The 21633-nt window shown below is 49.3% G+C and overlaps 1 pseudogene; it reads right to left on the reverse strand.

Annotated features, from left to right (window-relative positions):
• Positions 1-352: 352 nt before the first annotated feature.
• LOC119505403 lies at positions 353-964 on the reverse strand (annotated as a pseudogene).
• Positions 965-21633: the final 20669 nt, after the last annotated feature.

A 21633-nucleotide genomic window follows, 5' to 3' on the forward strand; every position in this document is an offset into this window, starting at 1 on the left:
AAGAACTTTAACTAAAAAAAAAAAAAAAATCCTGATTTTTTTTAGAAAGAAAAAAATTCTTAAAATTCCTTTAGCTTGATAAATAGAAATAATGTCTTTGTTCTACTCTGATGAACATAAATGCACTTTATGCAGTGAAGTATCCAGTCACTTATTGGCAAACCAAAGGTAAGGACCATTCATTTATGCATTCTACTCAAACACAGTGCAATACTGCCATGTTCATAGATACTTTCTTTTTTCTGTTTTTTTTTTGTTTTGTTTTTACAGTTACCAACACTCTTCTGGCAAAGACAAGGTTTTGGAATGGCAAAGGCAACAGAAGTTTAGATCTCAAAGGTCCAGAAGGGAATCAATCTGAGTCTTCATCATCAAGATAGTCCCCAGCATTGCTTAATGTTTGAACCACATCTGCTCCTTGTTTCTTTTTAAGGAGAGATGCACAGGCAGCATTAGTAGCCATGTCCAGAGCCAGCTTCTTCTCATTGTTTCTTAAGTCTGTTCTTGCATCTTTTGCCAGAAGCAACTGGACAATATAAGCATAACCCTTCCAGGCAGCAGCATGCAAAGCTGTGTCTCCCAACTTGTTCTGTTGGTTCAGTTCAATATTTGGCTGAGTAAACAGCATTTCCACTATATCTTTGTGACCCCCATGACAAGCCCAGTATAGGGCAGTGCTTCCAGCTTTGTCTAAGCCATTAACACCAACTCAGTTGTCCAAATACTCTCTCAACCAACTCAAGTTGCCTCTTTTTGCAGCTTCATGCAATGGATTGTCAATGGATTCTGCCTGCTTAGCTACATAGTTGCTTGGAATTAGTCCAGTCCTGCCTTTGGAGGTGCCTTTCCACCAACTGGAATCAGTCATGTCAGTAATGTAGATAATATCACCTTCCTCAAAGTACAACTCATCTGGAGTTCTGGGTTCAAATGTATACAGAGCTCTGAAGACTCTGACTTTCCCTGTTTTTCAAAGAAAATATTAAGATATTGATCCAACCCAGCTCTTGAAGGGCTTGGGTTGGCTCAGTCCTAAGACTGAAGACACTCCAGGCACGGAGTGAAAATGTGAGTTTAATTAGGATTCACGAACAGGAAATGGTTCTATGGCCGTGGCCAGCCAGGGAAAATGGAAGCAATATATTTTCTTTTAAAAAATTTTTTAGATAAAATACACCAGGAATTTATACTGATATTTCCAACTCAAATTCAGGGCTTCAGGGTTTTTCTTAACTTCACAGATCTTAATCTGTATTTTGTTTCTTTCATGCAAAAATCCTAGTCCTTAATGACACCAACATAATTACTCATTTGCTTTATCCTACTATACACACAACAGCTTCAGAATGACAGGGTCAACACTTGGCTAACGGGGCAATTACTGAAATTGGTATAGGATTGTTCACGCAGTAGTTTTGTCCTTAGTGTATCCCACAAGAGATCTACATCCAATCTCCTGTATTTTAAAGTCACTTGGATAGTTTCTCTTTTTGTGGTTGTATCACAAACTATACATACATTTACATTTATCTCATTTTACTTTAAATTCTTAAAGATTGCTTTTTTGTTTTATACTTACACAAAATATTTACATGATTCCAAAATGAAATCTACTAAACAAGCTATATGCAAAGCAGTTTTAACATCTTTCTCTGTCCCCTCCACCTTTTCCCTTCCATTCCCCTATAGATTTAGTCCTAAGAGGCAAGTACTCTCATCCTTTATTTAATAGAGGAAGAAAAATGAGGCTCTGAGAGGTTAAGTTACTTGCCCAAGATCACAGTCAGTAAAGAAAGAACTAGGATTGCAACCCAGGTTTCCAGAAGCTCCATGAGGGCAGGGTTACTTCTGTCTTATTTACTACTGCATCCCCAGAAACTATTAGTGAATCAATTAACGAAAGGTTAATTAATGGATTGGTTACTTTTCTTTTAGGAAACGATTTCAGAAATGGCTTTGGAGCCCATGGAAAGAAGTCAAAGGATGTTTTTTTGGTTGACACCACCCCTTCAACACATACCCACACTCTGGGGCATAGCTGGCTTCTCCCCAGGGCTTACTGCACCCTGACACACCTTTCCCAGGAGGTGATGGTGGGGTTGCCTGGCAGGTGAAGTTGCCCAGAAGCAGAGCCCAACAGGCAGCAGAGCTCAACCAGAACCTGAAAGGTGGTCTGTGAGTGACTGGGAGGGAAAAGATACTTTCTTCTAGGGAGATGGAATCAGAGTCCTGCCCTGACCACATTTTGTACTAAGTGGATTCTAATTTTGAAAGCTTTTCTGGCCAGTCAGGTAGCTAAGCTTGCCCAAGGTTTTCCCTTGACCAATCTGTATCCTTTCCCAAACTGTCCACTAAGCAAGTGGTAGGCAGCCAGCATTACTTAACCCTGAAGCCTGTGAAGGCCACTGGCCTTGGGTCATGGGCCTCCCTCCTGCTGAAGGAAAGAGGAATCCTGTTAGCTTCTGTCCTGGTGGTTCCTGCTGCTGCCTTCCCAGGGCATGGGGGGCTCCAGCCTCAGCATGGGGAGTTTGAAAGTCCTACTCACAGCTCTGCCCAACCATCTCCGAGAGACCCCCTTCCCTGGGCTTTCCTCATGGAGCATCTCAGAGACTCCCTGCTGGGGACAGGGATGGAGCATGGGAGGACTTGGGGATGGAGAGGTAAAACATATGTAAAGGTCCAACATGCTCCAGCTCTGCGCTCGTGCATACGCTCCCGTGGTTCTGCTGGGATTTGCTAACTCCCTCAGCCTCAGAGCAGGTCAGTCACACATCCAAAATGCCCCCTTCTCTGTCACAACCTTTGACCTGGTGCTGCTGCACCCTTGCCCCTCCCTCAAATCTCAGGCCCCTGGCCTGGGCCTAGGCAGAGTGGTGTAGAAGACAGAGCAGTGCCAGGCAGACCTGGTTCCTGCTGCACTTGTTATTCACCGTGGACCTTGAGCAAGTCATTTCCACTCCCAGAGTCTTAGTTTCCTCATCTATAAAATGGGGATAAAAGGAACTCCCTGGCAGGGTAGATGAAGAGAGTTAAGAGATGCCCAAACACCCCAGGCACCACCAGTCCAAGGACAGATGTGGCCCTGTCAATGTGAAAGCCTTGTTACAATGGCACTTAGCACCCTCCTTCCATTGCAGGATCTCACACACACACACACACACACACACACACACACACACACACACACACATACACACACACCCCTCCACCAGGGTGGTTAACAAAGAGCACTCATATAGTGCCTACTATGTGACATGTACTTCAGTGAACACTGTACAAATATTAACTAAGTTAATCATCATAACAGCCTGGGAGGTAGGTACTAGCAACACTCTCATTTTGCAGAAAAGGAAGTGAGGCACAGAATGGTTATATAGCTTGCCTGAAGCCTCCCAGCTCTGGTCTTTGGCTTTGGCTTCCCCAAATTACACCTCTACTCTTGGTGTCAACTCTCCTGAGGACAGAATTGAGAAGGCCTCCCAGATTAGGGGGCCCAGTGATTCCCCCATGGCACTGGTGTGGGTGATAACTGAGCCCACAGGAGGCAGAAGAAAAGGATATCCCAAATAGGGAAGGGGGTCCAGAGTCACACCCTTCTGTGTGAACAAACCAGATAATGCCAGTGACCATCTAGTTTTCTCTGCTCTGGCCAGGCCCCTGCCCATATGACTGTGCCCACAGCTGAACCTACATTTTTCTTTTGCAGGAGGTAAAATGAGGAAAGGAGAACCAAGACCATACCATGTGGGAAACATTTAGGGTAACTGGGAAAGGATGTATCAGTCATCTTCTACCAGGTAACAACCAACCACGTGATCCCAGTGGGACACATTCATAGGCTTCTGTCCCTTGTCAGCAGACTGCTGTGGCTGACCCATCTGGTCAGGGTTTGACTGGACTTGGCTCTGAGCTGCAGGTTAGGTCCATGCCTGCCCCACATGGCTTTTATCCTCCTAGGACCAGCAGGCTATCCAGGACATGCCATTCTCTTGGCAATGACAGAGCACAGCCACTGACACTAATTTTCTGCCCCTGTTTGCATCACATCTGCTAACATCCCATTGCCCACAAAAGGCACTCGGGCAAGCCCAAAGTCAAGGGTACAAAAGTTCATTACACCTCTAATGGAAACTGCAGTCACTTGGCCAAGGGCATGATAGAAGAAGAGGTGAAGACTCAAAACCAGTAATTAAATCTCCCACAGAGGATGCGGTTTTTTTGTCCCCAACTCAAATAACAACACCCACATACTGAATCTCATTTAATTCCCACCACAAATCCATGGGGTCAGCGTTGTGATCCTTGTCGCACAGGGGAGCAGCAGAGGCTCAGAGAGGCTGGGTAACCCTTACGGCCACAGCAACGGTGCCCGAGAGCCAGGTTCTAATGGGGGGAGCCCTGTGGGCCCCAACACCTCCCTTTGAGAGTCTCTAACTAGATTCAGAGCCAGGAAGCTCTTCTTTCTGAATGCCTGTCCCCTCCTGGGGGAGCTCCTCCCGTTGCCCTTCCCCGGGTTCACTGTCCCAAGCAACGCCCAATGTGCCTCAGACAAACACTTAACTTCCCCGGCCCCAGGGAAGTCCTCTCCTCCCTCACGGCCACCCATCCTCAGAGGCCCAGTCGGGGCCCACTCCCGCGGGTCTGGGCACTGGGAACACTCTCACGGCCATACAAGACTCCACCAGGAGACAGAGAGGCAGAGAGTCACAGTGAGAGAGAGAGAGAGAAACTGACCAAAACAAAGAGGAGGAGACAGAGAGGTCCACAGAGACACAAAGAGAGAGGCAGAGACAGAAAAAAAGACACAGGGAGAGAGAGAAATAGAGAATAAAAAGATCAAGGGAGTCAGAGAACAAGAGAGAGAGACACACACAGAGAAAGAAGAAGGGAGACAGAGAAACAGAGAAAGAAACAAAGAGAAATAGACAGGCAGAAAAAAGAAAGAAAACGAGTGTAAAAGAAAACCACAGAGAGATGAGAGAGACAAAGGAAAGGTGCAGGCAACGGCTGGGGGTGGGGCACTTCGTTTCCCCAAACAGCCCATCTTCCCTCCTCGGCGCTGCCACCTCATTGTCCAAGTCCTCCCTGATGCGTGTCCCAGCTGCCCCTCCGTTTTGATTCCACACTGCCCCAGGGTGGTCCCAGAAGGGCCTCAATCCTCCAAAGCGTGGGCTGGCATCACCCAAGGGTCTTCCCCATACCCCTCAAACCCCAGAGGTGTCGCTGAATCTCCCCAAGAAAAGTCACTGCTCCCAGGAGACCCCAGCAAGCAGTCACCACCTCTGGCCTTCTCCACCCCAGTGGCTTTTGCGGGGCAGGGGCCGGCCCTACTCGTCCTCCAATCCACTCTCCACACCCAGGGGCCCCCTGGGGGCACATCGGTCTGGGTGGACTGGGAGGGACGAGCCATGTTGGGAGCAGCAGAGGATTCAGGTGTCAGGTCAGGAGGGCCCAGAAAGGCTCTTCCTAGTCAGGGCCTCCCCTCCCCCGCCTCGGCCTCCCTCCTTCTCCCCCGCCCCCTCCCTCCAGGGGGTGGAGGTGTAAAACCAAGAGGGTCTCCCTGAGCAGGCTCCATAACTCAGCCAGCCAGCGGAGGCCGATATTTAAATCATAGCTTACTTTGCTTTGTGCGAGGGAATTTATTAGCCTACCACATAAATGTTTTATTCATTAGGCCGCGTAAATAATGCATGCCTGTTTCCATGGAGACTTAACCCCTCAGCTCCCAGAGCCCTGGCCTGCCCTAGCCCTCCCCACCTTTGTATTATCTCACCACTCCTCTGGTTCAGAATCTGCACAGTAAAACCAGCAACAAAACACAATGATATTGAACACTATCATTTTTTATTATTATCCATCAATTACTAAGCCCTTCTGGGAACTGCATAATGTGTCCAGCTCTTTATTCCCAGGGTGTCATTGTCACACATACTGTGGTCACCCCATTTTACAGATGAGAAGACTGAAGCTCAGGCAGGTGGAGACAGCTGCTCAGGGTCACACAGAAGGCTCGTCACCAAAGCCCAGCAGTTTAGACTCTGTGTTTCTGCTTCTCTGCCCAGCCCAGAGCTCCCATGGAAGGGGTGGAGAAGAGGCCCAAGAGGCACCTTGCAAACAGGAATTCTCCCCCAACTCAGCTTTCCCTCTGCCACATCAGTGAGATGCTCTCCCTGCAGCCCCACAGAATCCCAGGCTCCAAGGCTGAGCTCATGGGCATCACCCAGAGCAAGCCCTGGAAACCAATGAAAAAACTGAGACCCAGAGTAGCACAGGCACTTGCCCAAGGTCACATGGCAAATCCAAGCAGACCCAGCCCTTGAACCCAGGCTCCCTTCCCCCAAGCACCACCCATGCCCTAGCTCTAGAAGAGGTGCCTCCTCTAGAACCTTCTGAGATCCCAAGGTGGCAGCATTTGCAGCCCACTTTAAAGACACAGTCTCTGAGGTACTGAGGTTAAGAGCCTGGAGCATGGTCACCAGTAAATTGGCAACTGAGTGCATGCTGGGGAGACCCAGGCAGGTCCCTCGTTCCTCTCGGTCACATCTCACTGCTCTGCTCAGTGAGCATGGTCGCGCCCAGGCCACCTCTGCCACCGGTGCTCGTTAGACAGCTTCCGCCAGCACCCGCCTGGCTCCTCGACTGTGGCAGTGCGCAGAGGCCACCGCGGCTCCCACAACCATCAGCAGGGGCACCCTGGCCCCCTCCGCCGGCTTCCTCAGCCTTGAAAACAGCAAAAATCACACATGAACTCAGCGCTGCTTTTGCACTGGTTCTGCAAATCGCACCTTTAAATGCTCCCTTTGTGCCACCCCCACCCCCACCTCCAGGTTTCCTGGCTTTTCTCCAGCCCTGTTCCCAGGCATGGGTCTAAAAGCCTCCCTGACTCACTAAGTGTCATAAGAGTCTGGGAGTGTGCCCAGGACAGTTAAGCCCTTGACTGCTTCATCTCACCCACCCCTCAAGCAATCCTAGGAGGGCCACCTGGTTTGCCTCATTTCCAGGTTAGGAACTTGAAGCTCACAGAAGTGGAAGAAGTGCTCAGCCTCAGGCCACACAGCTGGCAACTGGCAAAACCCCAGAGCACAGCCCAGGCTTATGTGTCCATCTGTCCTCCTTGCCCAGCCTTGCCCACTGCCCTGGTGCTTCCCAGGGAGGGACATGGCTGCTGGTAGAGCAGTAAATCCCAGTGCATTATTAGTGGGGACGTTGTTTCCCTTTAACTGTCTCTAGACCGTCTACTCTGGCCAAGAAGAGAGTCTCTGTTTGGTGTTGGCATGTCATGTCGAAGGTGTCCCCAACACTGCAAATCGCCCTCTTAAATAAAAATTGCAGGCCCGGGGCTTGCAGCTCCAGGCTGCAGGAACTGGCTGGAATTTAATAGCCCTGTTACATCTTCATTATTTTTATTTTTATAGTTGCCTTCCATTTAAAGCAAGTAATGCTGGTTTTCCACTTAAGAATAATGATAACAATAGCTAAGACATAGTTAGCTCTTACAAGGAGGCTGGCATTGTTCAGAGCTTTACGTATTTTAACTCATTTAATCCTCGGAAAACCCTGCAAGGTGAGATCACTGTCAGGTACACTGAGCAGATAAGGAACCTGAAGCACAGAGTGCTAGTACCGGCTCCAGGATCACACAGCTAGCAAGGGCCTGGGCCTAAATTTGAATCTTTCACAAATATAGTGTCTCCCATAAATTTTTGTAAAATAAATTTATGTTAAAAAAAAAAGAGGACAATTTGTCACATGGATGTGCCAAAAATCATAAAGGTGACTTTCGGCTGCTGAGCTCGTAAATGCTAAGCTAGTGCTCTGGGCCTGCCTTGGTGTATACACGACATTGTCTGCCCATTGGCCGGGCCTGGAGCCAATGAGAATGGAGCCTCACGGCGGAGGGGGGGGGCGGGATAGGCCCCACCCCCATGCCTGGAGCCAATGAAAACCAACGCTGCCAGGGAGTGGTGGGAGTGGCCAGCTATCCCAAGTCCAATCCCCAGAGAGCGAAGGGAGGGCCACGCCTGCCCGGCATCCTCTCGTGGACGCCTCCCAGCCCCCACAAGGTAGGTATTACCATTATTATCCCCATTTGACAGATGAAGAAGGGAAGCACATACAGGCTAAGAACCTTACTCCCCGTCACCAGCCATGGAGGGGCACAGCTAGGACCTGAAACCGGGTGATCTGGCCCATAGATACACCCGGGCCTGCAGCCAGCTTATCCCTGGGCTTTTCTTTTATGTGAGCCAATAAATTCCCCATTTATGCTTAATCCTCTCCTCCACATCTACTCGGGCAGGGGACCTCCTCCTGGTAGCACTGCAATTCCCTGGAATGAGGGACCCACAGCACTCTACCATCTTACCTGGCCCCATGTTAATGGTTGAGGCTCACTCACACATCCAGCTGAGGGAGCCCCTGGCCACAACCTGGCTTCCAGTGTCTCTCTCAGTGAAGTGTGTCCCTGCCAAGAGGCTGCCACCAGTGCCAACAAGGCTGCAAGCCCTCCTGGCACCAGAGCATCCCTGTGTCCCCTACAGCCCTCGGTGAGCTGAAGCCAGGCAGGGTTTGTGCAGACAAGGGGAGAAGGCATCTCTCTCTGGGCCCACAGCAGCTCAGCACCTGCCACAAGTCATCATGGCCCCTGGTGAAAATGGTCCTTCAACTCCTGCCTAGACACCCTCTCTCCTCTGCTCAAAAGTGGGCCAGGATGTGACAGATATATTTCTGTCCCTCATCCTCAACTCATGCCCACCAATCTGCTGTTCCCCCCCTGAGGCAACCTGTACAGGCCCTGGTGCTTTAAACACACCCAGGAGTGTCCAGTGTCCAACCCCACAGCACACTCACCCAAGTTTTGCCAAATGCTCCAGACTCTGTTTTAAGCACAACGCCCAGGAACAAGGCAGAAAGGGTCAAGAACTTGTCCCAGGTTGATGGCTTCTAAGTGGTGGAGCCCAAATGTAAATCCAGGCCTGCTGTCCTCTGTGGTTCCCAGTCGGGGATAACAGGAGTCATCCAGCTCCGAGATTGGTGGTGCAAAGCCGTGCTCTTCAGCTATGGAGCATGGGAATCCCAAGCCTCTAGAGCCAGCAGAATCCAGGTGTTACCAGAGTTCATGCAGTAGTTAAACCCTTGCTTCTTATCTCCTTGCTATACACATATACTCCCGATTCCCGAGTGAGGCCTCTGAACACAGGGTCGTCCCCAGGCTCTGTCCCAGCCACTGCATTTTCCCAACAGCTCAATTCCGGTCTCTGGCCTGAAAGAGTATGGGTCTCTGTGCCCTTACTGAGCCAAGATCACCAGCTCAGGTGGGGTCCAGGGACCGCTTATACCCCTGAAGCGGGTCACCAGTCCCACCTCCAACCCCACCATGCGATCCCTGCTCCACTGCCCCTCTCAGCTTCAGGGACTTCACAAGTTTGGCCCACATAGTCTGTGAGCCAACCCTGGTCAAGGCCAAAGCAAATTTGAGAACTAAATGTGTCAGAGATACTTTTATCACCACCTGTGAAGTCTTAGTGGGAGGGGAGCTACCCAGAAGCCTTCCCTTCCCCGTGTTGTCAACTGTTAGTATGTAGGTCTCTGCCTCAGTTTCCCTGCCCAGCAGCCCAGCTCTCTGCTGAGAGTGGTGCCCTTTCCTAACCCTGGTGAGGCCAGGGGCTCTGTTGTTTGGACTGTTTATTAGATCCCCAATGTGGGCACACAGTAGGTGCTCAATAAACATTTGTTGAAATGAAGCAAAGGGAACTGGGTTGAAAGGGACTGAGGCACCAGTTTCTGACTCAGTGCGTCCTCCCTCCTTGGACAGTGACCCTGGTGCCAAGCTAATCAGAGTTTCCATCTGCGTGAGAAACGCTGGGTTTTGGTCCCTGACCATGCTCCCAGGTCTTACATGACCCTTACCTGACAGTAAGTCTGACATAGCCATTTCCCCGCCCCTGGCAGCCAGGCCACCTGTGGGTCAAATGAGGTGGTGCCAGCCAGGAGCAGATGAGCTCAGTGAAGGAGAACAGTTACTGTTGCTCCTGATGTTAATGAGATGGCTATCTGTGAGCTCCAGGCCTTTGCGATGCTTGGGTCTACACTGACAGGTGTCTAAGGGACCCACCAGGCAAGTCAGGCCCTGTCCAGGATCCTCTTGTCAACCCACAAACTCTCCTTCCCTGTGTGTCCATTAGACATTTTTCAGTTTGAAGAGACAGAAAACCCAACTCAAGCTGCTTAAGCACAAAGGGAATCTGTTGATTCATGCTAGGTCCAGCCTCAGGTTCGGCTCACTTCAGTCTCTGCAGATGTCGCAGGGACTCATCTCGAGGCTCTGCTGCCTTTCAGATCTGCTCCTGCCTGTCTCTGGGGTCTCACCATGTGACCCTCTCGGCCTCACTCTCGCTGGTCCAGGTACAGCAGCCTGGACAACGGCAGGAGCCTCCTCACCTGTCATCCAGTTTCCATTCCCAACACCCATCCTCTGTTCTCCATTTAGCAGCCTTCATGGTCTTTTAAAAATATGAATCTGACCATGTTGCTCCTCTGCTTAGCACCCTTGGCTCCCCATGGATGGCCTCCAAGACCCTGACTCCCAGCCTTATCTCCCACCTTCTCTCCCTTCTTCCCTGGGCCCCGTCTTCCATCTCCTCAGATGGACTCTGCTCCCTCCTGCTGCAGGGAGCCCTCTCAACCTACAATACTTTGCCCAATCTCCCCTTCCCCATTTTCCTCATTCTTTATTCATCCCTCAGATGTCTGCTTAAATCCCGTCGTCCCAAAATCAAAATCAGGCTTCCCTATTGTATATTCTTACTCTCTATGTACTTTTTTTTAAAATAGCATTTACCAGTGCCTCATGTTTGTTATTGGTGTTTTTATTTGTGTCCTACTCCACGAGGCTATCCCCTCAATCCATTGCAATCACTGGCACATAGTAGGCCTATAGTAAATATTTGATGAACAAACAAATGCAGAAATAGCTTCCCACAAAGCCCCAATCCCAGAAACAGCCCCTGAATTGCTGTACCCCTCAATAATCATGAGACACCACCAGAAATGCTTGGACCAAGCCATGGGTGAGACCATATCTTCTACGTGGTGACTTTTCTGAACTGGAAAGGGCAGCTTCATCCCAGCCCTGGGTCAGATGGTTCTGACCATTCTCCTGCAACTAACCTCGGGTCCCAGTGCTGAGATGGATCTTGGAGTCATGATCATTCTCTTGCGTTCCTAACCCAGGCCCCATGTGACCTGGCTCCTGCTTTCCAAGGTGCCACATTACTTCCTCTGCACTTGCCTTCCAGGTCCCTCCCTCCCTCTGGCCATGGCTGCTTGTCCCCAGCAGAACATGGACCCTCTTGGGAGCTTTCCTGTCCCTGTGAGTGAAGGGCCAGAAGCTGCCATGGAGAAGGACCCAGAGCTAGGCATGCCAGCCTCTCCTGGCCAGGGAAGCAGAGGTGCTGTTGTGTCTGAAACGTGGGGATGAAGCAGCAGCATGAAGGACAGGAGGCCATCAGGTGTGGGCTGCTCCAGAGGCAGGTCCTGCTCATACAAGGAGCCAAAGCCAGCATATCTGTGGGCTGTGGAGCCTTCTCTCCAGAAACTTCCCCAACAGCTCTGTTTGGAAGGGTCCCCAGCTTCTCCCATAGCCTCTTCACTCAGCAATTCAAGGAAGACTTCAGCCTTTGTGCCAAACTACCAGCTATACAGAGAGATACATAAGAGGCATGTCTCTGGGAAAAAGAGGGGTCTGATGCAGGCTTTGGGCAAAGGATTAATCTCAATATTAGCAACACCTGCTAAGTACCCACTTGGTGGCAGGCACTTTACAGGCCTTCTCCCAGTTCCTCCTCACAGCAACCTTGCAGAGTAGGAGTGTCATATCCCCACTTTACACCTGAGGAAACGGGCTCAGAAGAAAAGTGCCCGAGTTCTCTTAGCTGATTGTGACAGATTCAGAATTCAAATCCAGACCTGACTGACTCCAAAGTCCACAATTCTTAGCCATCAGTTTGTCCTGCCTCCTTCAGGGAAAAGCTTTGGCCTTGGACACCCAAAGACCAGAGGAGACTCTAGTAAAGACACATGCACTGAGATATGTCAGTAACTTGGGACGAGGGGTCGACAGTAGGGCTGTGCTCATGAGGGCATGGCATGGACCAGAATGGGGCTGACTACCTATGTGAGCCTCTGCTGGCTCCAGCCCCTTCCAGCTGCCCCTGGGGCTCCATCCTGTACAGGCCCAAGCTGAAGAGAGCCCAGGCTGGTGACAGATCCAGAGCCCTTCATGCCTAAGATGAAGATGGGAAGCTGTGGCTGCTCCACCAATCCCATACCTCACCCCATTCCTGGGTGCACCCATTGAGCTTCAGCCTGAAGCCCCCAGGCTGGACCCTCACCAATACCCCCAGTTTGCCATGGTGGCCTCCTGCAGGGATACTGGACTGACAACTGCCCAGTTGGCCATAGTCCCAACCCCTATATTGAGCCTAAGGTCTCTTGCCTGCAACTGTCTATGAACTTGAACATAGCAGACAACTCCAGAGATGTCTGTCCAGCTCTCACCCCCTTACTCTAAAAGTTGCCTTCCCGGGGATGGATCTGGCATCCATGTTCAAGAGGCAGAATAGTAACTATACTATTATATGCATCATATATTATATTATATAGTATATACTATTATGTGTGTCAGGCATGCGCATGCTAGAATCTGACTGCAGGGTTCAAAGTCCTGCTCAGCCATATACTAATTGTGTGACCATCAACATGTTACTTAAACTCTCTGTGACTCATCTGTAGAGTGATGCTGATAATTACAGCACCTATCTCATAAGGTTGTTGTGTGGAATAAAGGAATTAAACATGTAAAGCACTTAAAGCAGTGTCTGACACGTAGTACACTCATCAGTTATTATCGTTGTCAACATCGTCATCATTATTATTATTTCAGTGTGGCTCCAGCCCTGGTTTATTGAACCAGAGGTGAACACCAGGCTTGTATTCAAAGTTTGGGCCAATCAGGTTCTCAGTCCTAGGAATATGGAATTTATGTGTAACACAGAGGGTCACAAATCAGTCTTGGCTTGGCCTGAAGATGTGTAAACTCAGAAACCATGAGGCAGCTATGATTGTCCACAGTATGGAGAAGCAGGGAAAGCCTAGTTGAAGAGAGAAGAATGAACCAGATGCACACAGAGATGCTCAGCTGAAAGGCCATTTGGCTCTGGACACAGAGAAAAGTAGAGGGTGGGGCTGTCTGGGACCCTGCTCCCAGGCCTTCCCGGGAGCTGGCTGCATCTCCTGCCCTGGGGTTCTGCAAGATTATTGGTCCTTGAAAAACGTCCCCTTTGAGCTTAAGCCAGAGAGAATGGGTTTGATTATTTAAATCCAAAAGGGAGACATCATCCCAACCTTGTAAGGCAAAAAAAAGGGGAAAGTAGATGACACAGGGAAAGACTATGAGTCCTATTGGGGTATCCATGTGTGTATGTTTACATGCCATGTTTGCAGGGGCAACAGGCCCTGGAGTATCATCCATCCTCCTTGGTTGATCTGTCTAACAGATGTAGGTCCACACTATGCCAAGGATGGTGACGGGGCATCTCCCTGCTGAGAGAGGAGACAGGAGGTCAAAGCCCAGCAGCAGGCCACTTCCAGTCTAACTTGAGATGATAGAATGTTGTGCTCCCAATAGCCCTGTCCCCCGTCTGCCACCAGCTGGCTGTGTGGCCTTGGATGGGTCACCTGTCCTCCAGTCTTGATGCCTCACACTCGTGAAGAGGATATGCCCTGCCACTCTCACAAAGGAGACTCTGGGGAGAGGCAGAGGGACTCTGTTCCCTCAACTTGCCGTGGGCACCATGACTTACATATAGGAGGGGAGGTGACAAGTCACCCAGGAGAAGAGACACATGCCCTCCTGCATGGCATCATCTCTCACACAGTACTGGCTTTCGCAAGGTCCCCTGCCCCTCATCCAAAGAGCCCTGAGGCCTCCCTCCAGAGGATTAGCCACAACCTGTGAAACTTGGGGTCCTGAGGACTGGGACAGATGCTCCTCCTTCACACGTCTTTGCCTCTGAGGGTCACCAAAGTGACACCAGGAGTCCTCCACACCCTCAGCAGACAGGAACAAAATTACCTTGGGTCCCAGACCATGGAGACTGAGGCCCTGGGAGGTCCACAGGTCCATCCCCCATGTTTGGGTCAGATTGAGCCTCAGCTATCCTTCCCAGAGCAAACAGTTGTCTCAGGGGCCTTCTCCTTGTGAAGAGGAGTCTACATGGGAGTGTGTATCTGTGATCTGGCTCCTCCAAATCTAATCACCAGTTACCTCCATATGGCCATCAACATATTTTAGTTCCGGTCTGATTTTTGCAGCACATCACTTTGCCAACCATGCCCCACTTGAAGCATTCTCCTTCATTGACTTCTGTGGCATCACATCTTCTTGCACTCTTCCTGTCCTCCTCCTTAGCCACTCCTTCTGTCTCCTTCTGGGTCTTTCTCAATGGCCAGTTGTCCTCAAGGTTCTGTCCTTGGGACTTCCCTCACTCCACACGCTCCCTGGGTGATCTCTTCCACTCCATCTTCAACCACCACATGAGTGCCAAAGTGCCCAAATCTGTCTCTCCAAGCCAAACCCTCTCTGCAGCTCCAGACCCAAGAGTCCAGCAGCCTTCTCCACAGCTGCTGGAGATGTCTAGAGGCTCCCCAAACTCAGTGAACTCAATACTGAATTCTTCCCTCTCACCGAAGAAAGAACATCTGCTCCCTTTCTCAGTGAATAATGTCCTCCATCCTCTAGACACTTTAGCGATAAACATCCAAGAGGCCTCGCTCTCTCTACTGCAAATAAAACCCATTAGCTAGTCCTGCCTATTCTACCTTTTAAGTATCTTTCTAATCTGCCCACTCTCCCAAGTCCTTGGCCACTGCCTCAACTCAGATACACATTACTCACCCGGCCTTCCTATCAGATGTAGATACTTAATAAATCTTTTAAAATCAGTTACCTTGTATAAAGTCTAAAAATACAAAAATGGGGCGCTACCTGATCTGACTCAGGAACAGGTCAGAATCTAACCCAGAACTCAAATCTCAGCCCAGAACTCAGAAACTAAAACCCGGGTCTAAAGTCTGGAGCAAAACTCTCTCCTATAACTCAGAAACCCAGCATCCAGCACCCAGATCATCGCTCAGTCCTCAGAGTGACACATGGCTCAACCCCTTACACCAAGACCCTTTAGTGTATTTTTCTCAGCAATAAACAGGTGTCGATGGAGAGAGGGTTAACAGTTTATTCTATTTTTTCTGAGTGATTTTATCACTGTCGTTAGAACATTCATTGAAGTAAGTGAGGAATCCATCACAAGCTGACAGCAGTGTGCAGACTAATGGCTGTTAGATGGTAATAATTTTTAATATGATTTTTATTTCACTTAATTTCATATGTGCTTGACAAAAGGTCCCCAGTCACTGGGGAGCAGTGCGGAACTGGGAATATGCTCGCAGGAAGGTCTATTAAGCCAGGTGCTGGAAGCATTTCAAAGAAACAACTTTGCCATTCTGCGGGGAAGTCGAGAACTTGGTTGGGTGAAGGGCGCTTGTGTCTGGCGCAATGTCAGCGTCACACCCCCACAGACTCTGGCACCTCCACGCCTCATGACACCATGAGTCACAGAGGCAGTTAAACGATGGGCCTGCCCACATGCCTGCACATGAGCACACTGGGACCCGTGCAGGCAGAGGTACCTTATCTCGTGAGAGGACACAGTCACAGTAAGTCACACAGGAAGTTTTCAAAGAAATGCACAGATAGATGCAGGCTCACTCATAAACATGCACATTCCAAGGGAGGGAGGGGAGGGGAAGGGAGGGGAGGAAAGGAGAGGAGACTTATTCCTTGGCATGAAACACAGTCTCACGCACGGACACCTCTCTCTCTCTCTCTCTCTCTCTCTCTCTCTCTCTCTCTCTCTCTCACACACACACACACACACACAGAATCACATAGAGACAACAAATAGATTTAACCCCCATACAGAGTCATATCCCACACACATAAAAGCAACCACATACAAAATGACTCTCACAGTCACCAAGAGAGACAAATACATCCTAATGTGTCTGTCCTATAGCCCGTTAATGGTGCATGAAGCCCTTTAGGGTTTCCTAAAAATTGTCTTTAACTATTAAAGGAAGTGATAATAGACCAACCCTTGTGTCCAAAGGCAAGCCTCCAGAGGTGGCCATGTAGAAGGGGAGAGAGGGAGGTCCTATTTTGTGGGGCCTGGACTCCCTGGCATTCAAGAAGCTCCTAACAGGGCAGGGGAGAGCTGGCACAGGAGGAGCAAAGGATGAAACAAATTCTGGCTGGAGCTCATGTCTGAAGTGATCTGGGGGTAGGGGTGAGCGTGGTTTCAAGGACTGCCCTCCCAGACATACATCAGTTCACAGTGACCCAGCCCAGATTGCAGGTTCTAAGGGGAGCCTGGAAGCCCCAGTTGCATATAGCCAGGCTGGTCATGGGACCTGCTCCCACATCAACAGAGACTTGAACCAGAATAGGGAGTGCAGCCCAAGATCCAAGTGGTCAGGAGGAGAGAGGAAGGAGAAAAGAAGAGAAGCTACAGCCTGATGCTCAAAACACCCTGCACTTATCTATCTACTAGATCCCTAACACAGAGGGAGCAGAGAGACCATAGTTGTCCTGGGTAGGGGAAGAAAGCCACCACTGTCCCAGCAGCCTAGCCCTCAGTTACTCCAAGTCGAGGCCAAGAGGAAGCTGAAAAGAGCTCACAGGGCCTCCTTGGCTTCCCCTCTAGAGGAAAAGTAGAGCAGTTCCCCTCCACGACCTGCTGTGGTGAGGTGTTGTACAGTCTCAGCCATAAACCTACCCAGGGAGCTCTTGCTGATGAGTAGCCAGGATACAGTTCCCTCAGTCTGACTCCAAGAGGCACCATCATATAGTGGCTAAGAAACCAGACTCTAGAGTCAGTCTGCCCAAGTTTAAACTCCAGCTCTGTCCACTTAGTGCTGTGAACATAGCCTCCCTGTGCATTTGTTTCCTCATCTGTAGAATTGTAATAGGATGTCCCTATGAGGTAATTGTGAGGATTAGGCAAAAGAACCTGGCACTTGGAAAAAGCCTGCCTCTCAGAAAATGTTATCTGCTATTATTAGTTCCTTCCAGTTTCTTTTGGTGAGAGTAAGAATTGGCTTCTCCCAGGTTTCCTGAAAGTGGAGGGGAATTCTTTGAAGATGTGGCTAGCCATCCCATGATGTCATTCTTCCTCCTGCCGTTCTCTTATCTTGACTGGCTGGTGCCTGCAGGATTGAGGGGGAAATGAACTAAATCACCTTATTGAGGTCTGGTTCAAACACTCTTTTCTGGATCCCCTAACACACACACAGACACACAGACACACAGACACACACACACACACACACACACACACACTGCAGACATTCCCTCAAGTCCCTGAGTGGTCTTGCCTTTCTGACTTGCTCCAAGGTGAGAGGCGAGGCTGCAGGGGATCAGAACCACGGACAGCAGCAAGTCTCTGTCCAGGGTTCTGACTTGTGTTTTACCCTTTTCCCTCCCTTAAGCTATCCACACCGCACACTTGCCCCTTCCACACTAACTAGAGGGTCAAGGAGGATGTATCTGGAGACTGAGACTGTGCACCTTGGCTTCTGCAGGGGACTCAGAGTTATTGACTCACTGGAAAATTCTGGATCTGAAGAAATCCTTTTATAGAGTACTGTTAGGAGGTCCAGGGAGCAGCCCACCCCTTGTTTGCCCTGGGGGAATTTCTGAGCTTCCTTTCCTTGGATTGGCCATTGTCAGAGCTACACTTTTAGGCTGGGAAATGGTCCAAAGAGGCAGTCCTTGACCTAAATTTTTTGAGCATGACTTTGTGCCACAGTCTGTGCTAAGCCCTATACATACATTATCCCAGTTAATTCTCCAACAGTCCAAAGGGGTGGGTGCTATTATTATCTTCATTTTGCAGATGAAATTTCCAAGATTAAAGAGACTGCTGGCTCTACTACATTCACACAGCCAAAGGCAGAGGAGAAGGATTCACACACATTTCTAGACTAAACCCCCAAGATTCTGTCTGTCTTGGTGACTTGTGTCTCCATCTCCGTTACCTAGATGAGGGATCGATAGAGAAGGGACTCTCAGTGAATATTTGCTGGATGAATGCATGAATAAGTAAATAACTCCAAAGTCTTTGCTCCGAGCTTCTTCATTGCTGTGCCTCCCAACTGAGAGATCTGGTTCACCTTGAAAGTTGTTTCTTCAGATACTAAGATTCTCCTACCTGTTCTTACTGTCAGGGCCTCTTCTGTCCCACCCCTTTCCCTCTCTCCCATCAAGCTCTGACATAAGCCTCCACTGGACTTCAGCAGGGCTTGGCAATCTCAAACCTCCCTGGATCAGAGGTTGAAGGTCCTGAGACCTGGCTCCCAGTAGCCTGGAACAGGCTAGTGCTAGTTAGGTTGCCAAGAGAAGCCCTGCCAACTCTGACTCTTCTGCTGGAGCTACTGTGGAAAGTAGGAAGTGCCCCATAAATGGCAGTCATCATTATTATTCCTGGCAAAAATCAGGGTTTTCTGCACTTTGGTTTCTGCAGGATAAAATTTAAGCCAGTTTTCAAGATGGGTGTAGGTCTGTGAGGGGAGCATGGCCCAGTAGCAGTGGTTTTGACTTACAGAGTGGAAAATATTCAGCAGGAGTCTACACCTCCAGTGTATGAGCTTAGAAATTTGCCCATAGACTGGGGACCCAGAGATTCATATGTGGTCAAACCCCATATCAAGGCAGGTTGGGTTCTAAGATCAAAGAGGTTAGTGGATACAAGTCCAGACTTGTGTCAACAATAAAACAATAACAAATTACAGTTAATTTAATGCTTACTATGAGTCCAGCACTATGCTAGATTCAAGCATACAAGATTAACCACACAAGGGCTTAAATCTAATCTATTTCAGAGGTTGCTGTAAGAATTAAATAAGTGAATGATTATAAAGACCTTAGGAACAGTGTTTGGCACATAGCAAATGCTATAGAAGTACTAAGTATTATTATCTTCACTATTATTGTTTTTATTATTATTATCCCAGCACACAAGCCAATCAAAGACTGGTGCCAACTTGGAGGAGGCAGCCCATGGGACTCAGCCTGACATCACTCCTGCTTTTGAGTTGCTCGCTCTCTGTCCAAGCTCACAAAGCATGCCAAGGGCATAGCCTTACTAGAGCCTTGCCTTCATCTCCAGCTGCCCCCAGACAGTCCCTCTTTCCCCAGCTTCCTAGAATTAACTATTTAAGTTACCATGAATTGGGCACTTACTGTGCCAGAATGTGCCATACATTATGTCATTTTAAGAGTTCACAACAACCCTTTTGAGATGGGTATTATGATCGCCACTTTCCAGAAGAGGACACAGAGGCTCAGCAAGTTTTAAATCCAGACAGGGTAACTCCAGAGCACAAGCTCTTAACCACTGAGCTAAACCAACTTCAGTCCACAAAGGACTATCCCCTCCCTATCCCTTGGTACTTCTTCAACCCCAGCCTGGCTGCAAAGTGGGTCACAGTATCCCCAGATCTTCCCTCCCCACTGCCCCCAAGATCAAGTCCATGGTCCTGCTCATTGCTGCTGATCCTTGTGGAGTCTCTGATGGAAGTAAAAGAGGAGCAAGTTTGGGGATTAAATAAAGTGTCTGCCATTGACCTTGTGCTCCTGAATCCTCTCAAGACAGCCCCAGACTCCTACTCTTTTCTGGTGTCATTGAGGGACAGTACCCCCAGCCTTCTCTTCCAGACTCTCCTCTCTATGTCTATCTGGCTCCTTCCTCCAGGAGTGGTAATTAAAATGGAACTACCCCCTTGTCTATACTAGGAGGCCCCAGAGAGCCATTCCCTAGTGACACTGCCTCATACAACACCTAGAGTGGACACGCCTTACTTTGGCCGTTCATAGCTATTCCTCCTCTCTGTATTTCCCTTGGAGCCATTGTTGCCTAGAAAGGGCTAGGTTAGCCTGTGCTGTACCCCACCCACTCTGGTGGGCCTGACTTTAAATCCACCTTCACCATTTGGGCAAATGGCATGGCCCTCCCTGCTATGCCAACCACTTCCATCTAACACACACACACACACACACACACACACACACACACCTGAATTTGGCTGTGCATGGAACGGATTCTAATCCTGGCTGTCAGTTTTCCCCACCTATATAATGGGGAAGGGGCTACATCCCTCAGAGACCAGCCTGAGCTAGTGTTCCTGGGCCTACCAAAGGGGTCTGAGTCCTGTTACACATGCCCACTTCCCATTCTCCAGAATTCCCCAGAAGCTCATGGAACAAATGGGGAAAGAGGCCTAAGGACTCCTGAGGGAACCCACTGCCTCAGCCAAGTCCACCCTCTAAGAGGCAGATTATCCTTGGGGTTAAAAGCAGGGGTTTTGGAATCAGACAGAGGTGGATTCAAGAGCCAACTCTGCTCCTCACTGGACAATTACCTAACCTCATTGATCTGCAGTATTCTGTTATAAAATGGGGTGAACAATATCTCCCTCACCAGGTTAAATAGGGGGTTAAATAAGATCCCAGAAGGGAAGTACGTTCCAAAGTCCTCATCACCATGCCCTTAGGGGCAAATGGTGAGAAGAGTCCTGGACTCCGAGAGCACGAAGCAGAGTCCCCCCCTCAAGGCTGCCCAGGCCTCAGCAGGAACCCCCCATCCCACCCCACCCCACTCCACCAGAAGACAAAGGTCCAAGGGGGCTGCTTTGGAAAGCAACAGTTCCTCAAAAGGTTAAACATAGAGTTACTATATGACCCAGCAGTTCTACTCCTAGGAAATACCCAAGAAAATTGAAAACACAGGTTCATACAAAGACTCGTATACAAACACACACAGCAGCATTATTCACAATAGCCAAAAAGAGGAAACAACTCAAATGTCCATCAACCATTGAATGGATAAACAAAGTGAAGTACATACATACAGCGGAATATTACTTGGCAACAGAAAGGAGCAGAGTACTGATATACACTACAACACAGATGAACCTTAAAAACTTTATGCTGAGTAAAAGAAGCCAGTGATAAAAGGTCACATTTATATGAAATATCCAGAATAAGAAAATCCATAGAGGCAGAAAGTAGATCAGTGGTTGCCAGGGATGGGGGCAGGGAGGTATAGGATACGGGTGCAGGTTTCTTTTTGGGGTGATGAAAGTGTCCTGGAATAGGTAGTGGTGAACAGCTCTGTGAACATACAAAAACCCCTGAATTGTATATTTTAAAGGGGTGAATTTTATGGTATGTGAATTATATCTCAATTAAAAAAAAACACCATGGCCAGTGGGCTCCAAGCCCACAGAGGGCCTGACGTCCCTCCCCACCGACCCAGGGAGCCCTGCAGAGCCCTCGAAGGCCCTGGGCTTCAGGAAAGGTGGTCGCAGGTCTTGAGCCCGCAGCAGGGTCCCCGTGCTACAGACTCCAGGACAGGTGCCTCCTGAGACAGCACAGGAGCAGCCAAGAGCTGGGCCCTAGAGCCACACGGGTTCCACATTTAAATCACAGCTCAACCACTTACTATCTTCCACGTCTGT

This window comes from Choloepus didactylus, chromosome 10, assembly GCF_015220235.1.
Source record: "Choloepus didactylus isolate mChoDid1 chromosome 10, mChoDid1.pri, whole genome shotgun sequence".
In the NCBI taxonomy this organism is placed as follows: domain Eukaryota; kingdom Metazoa; phylum Chordata; class Mammalia; order Pilosa; family Megalonychidae; genus Choloepus; species Choloepus didactylus.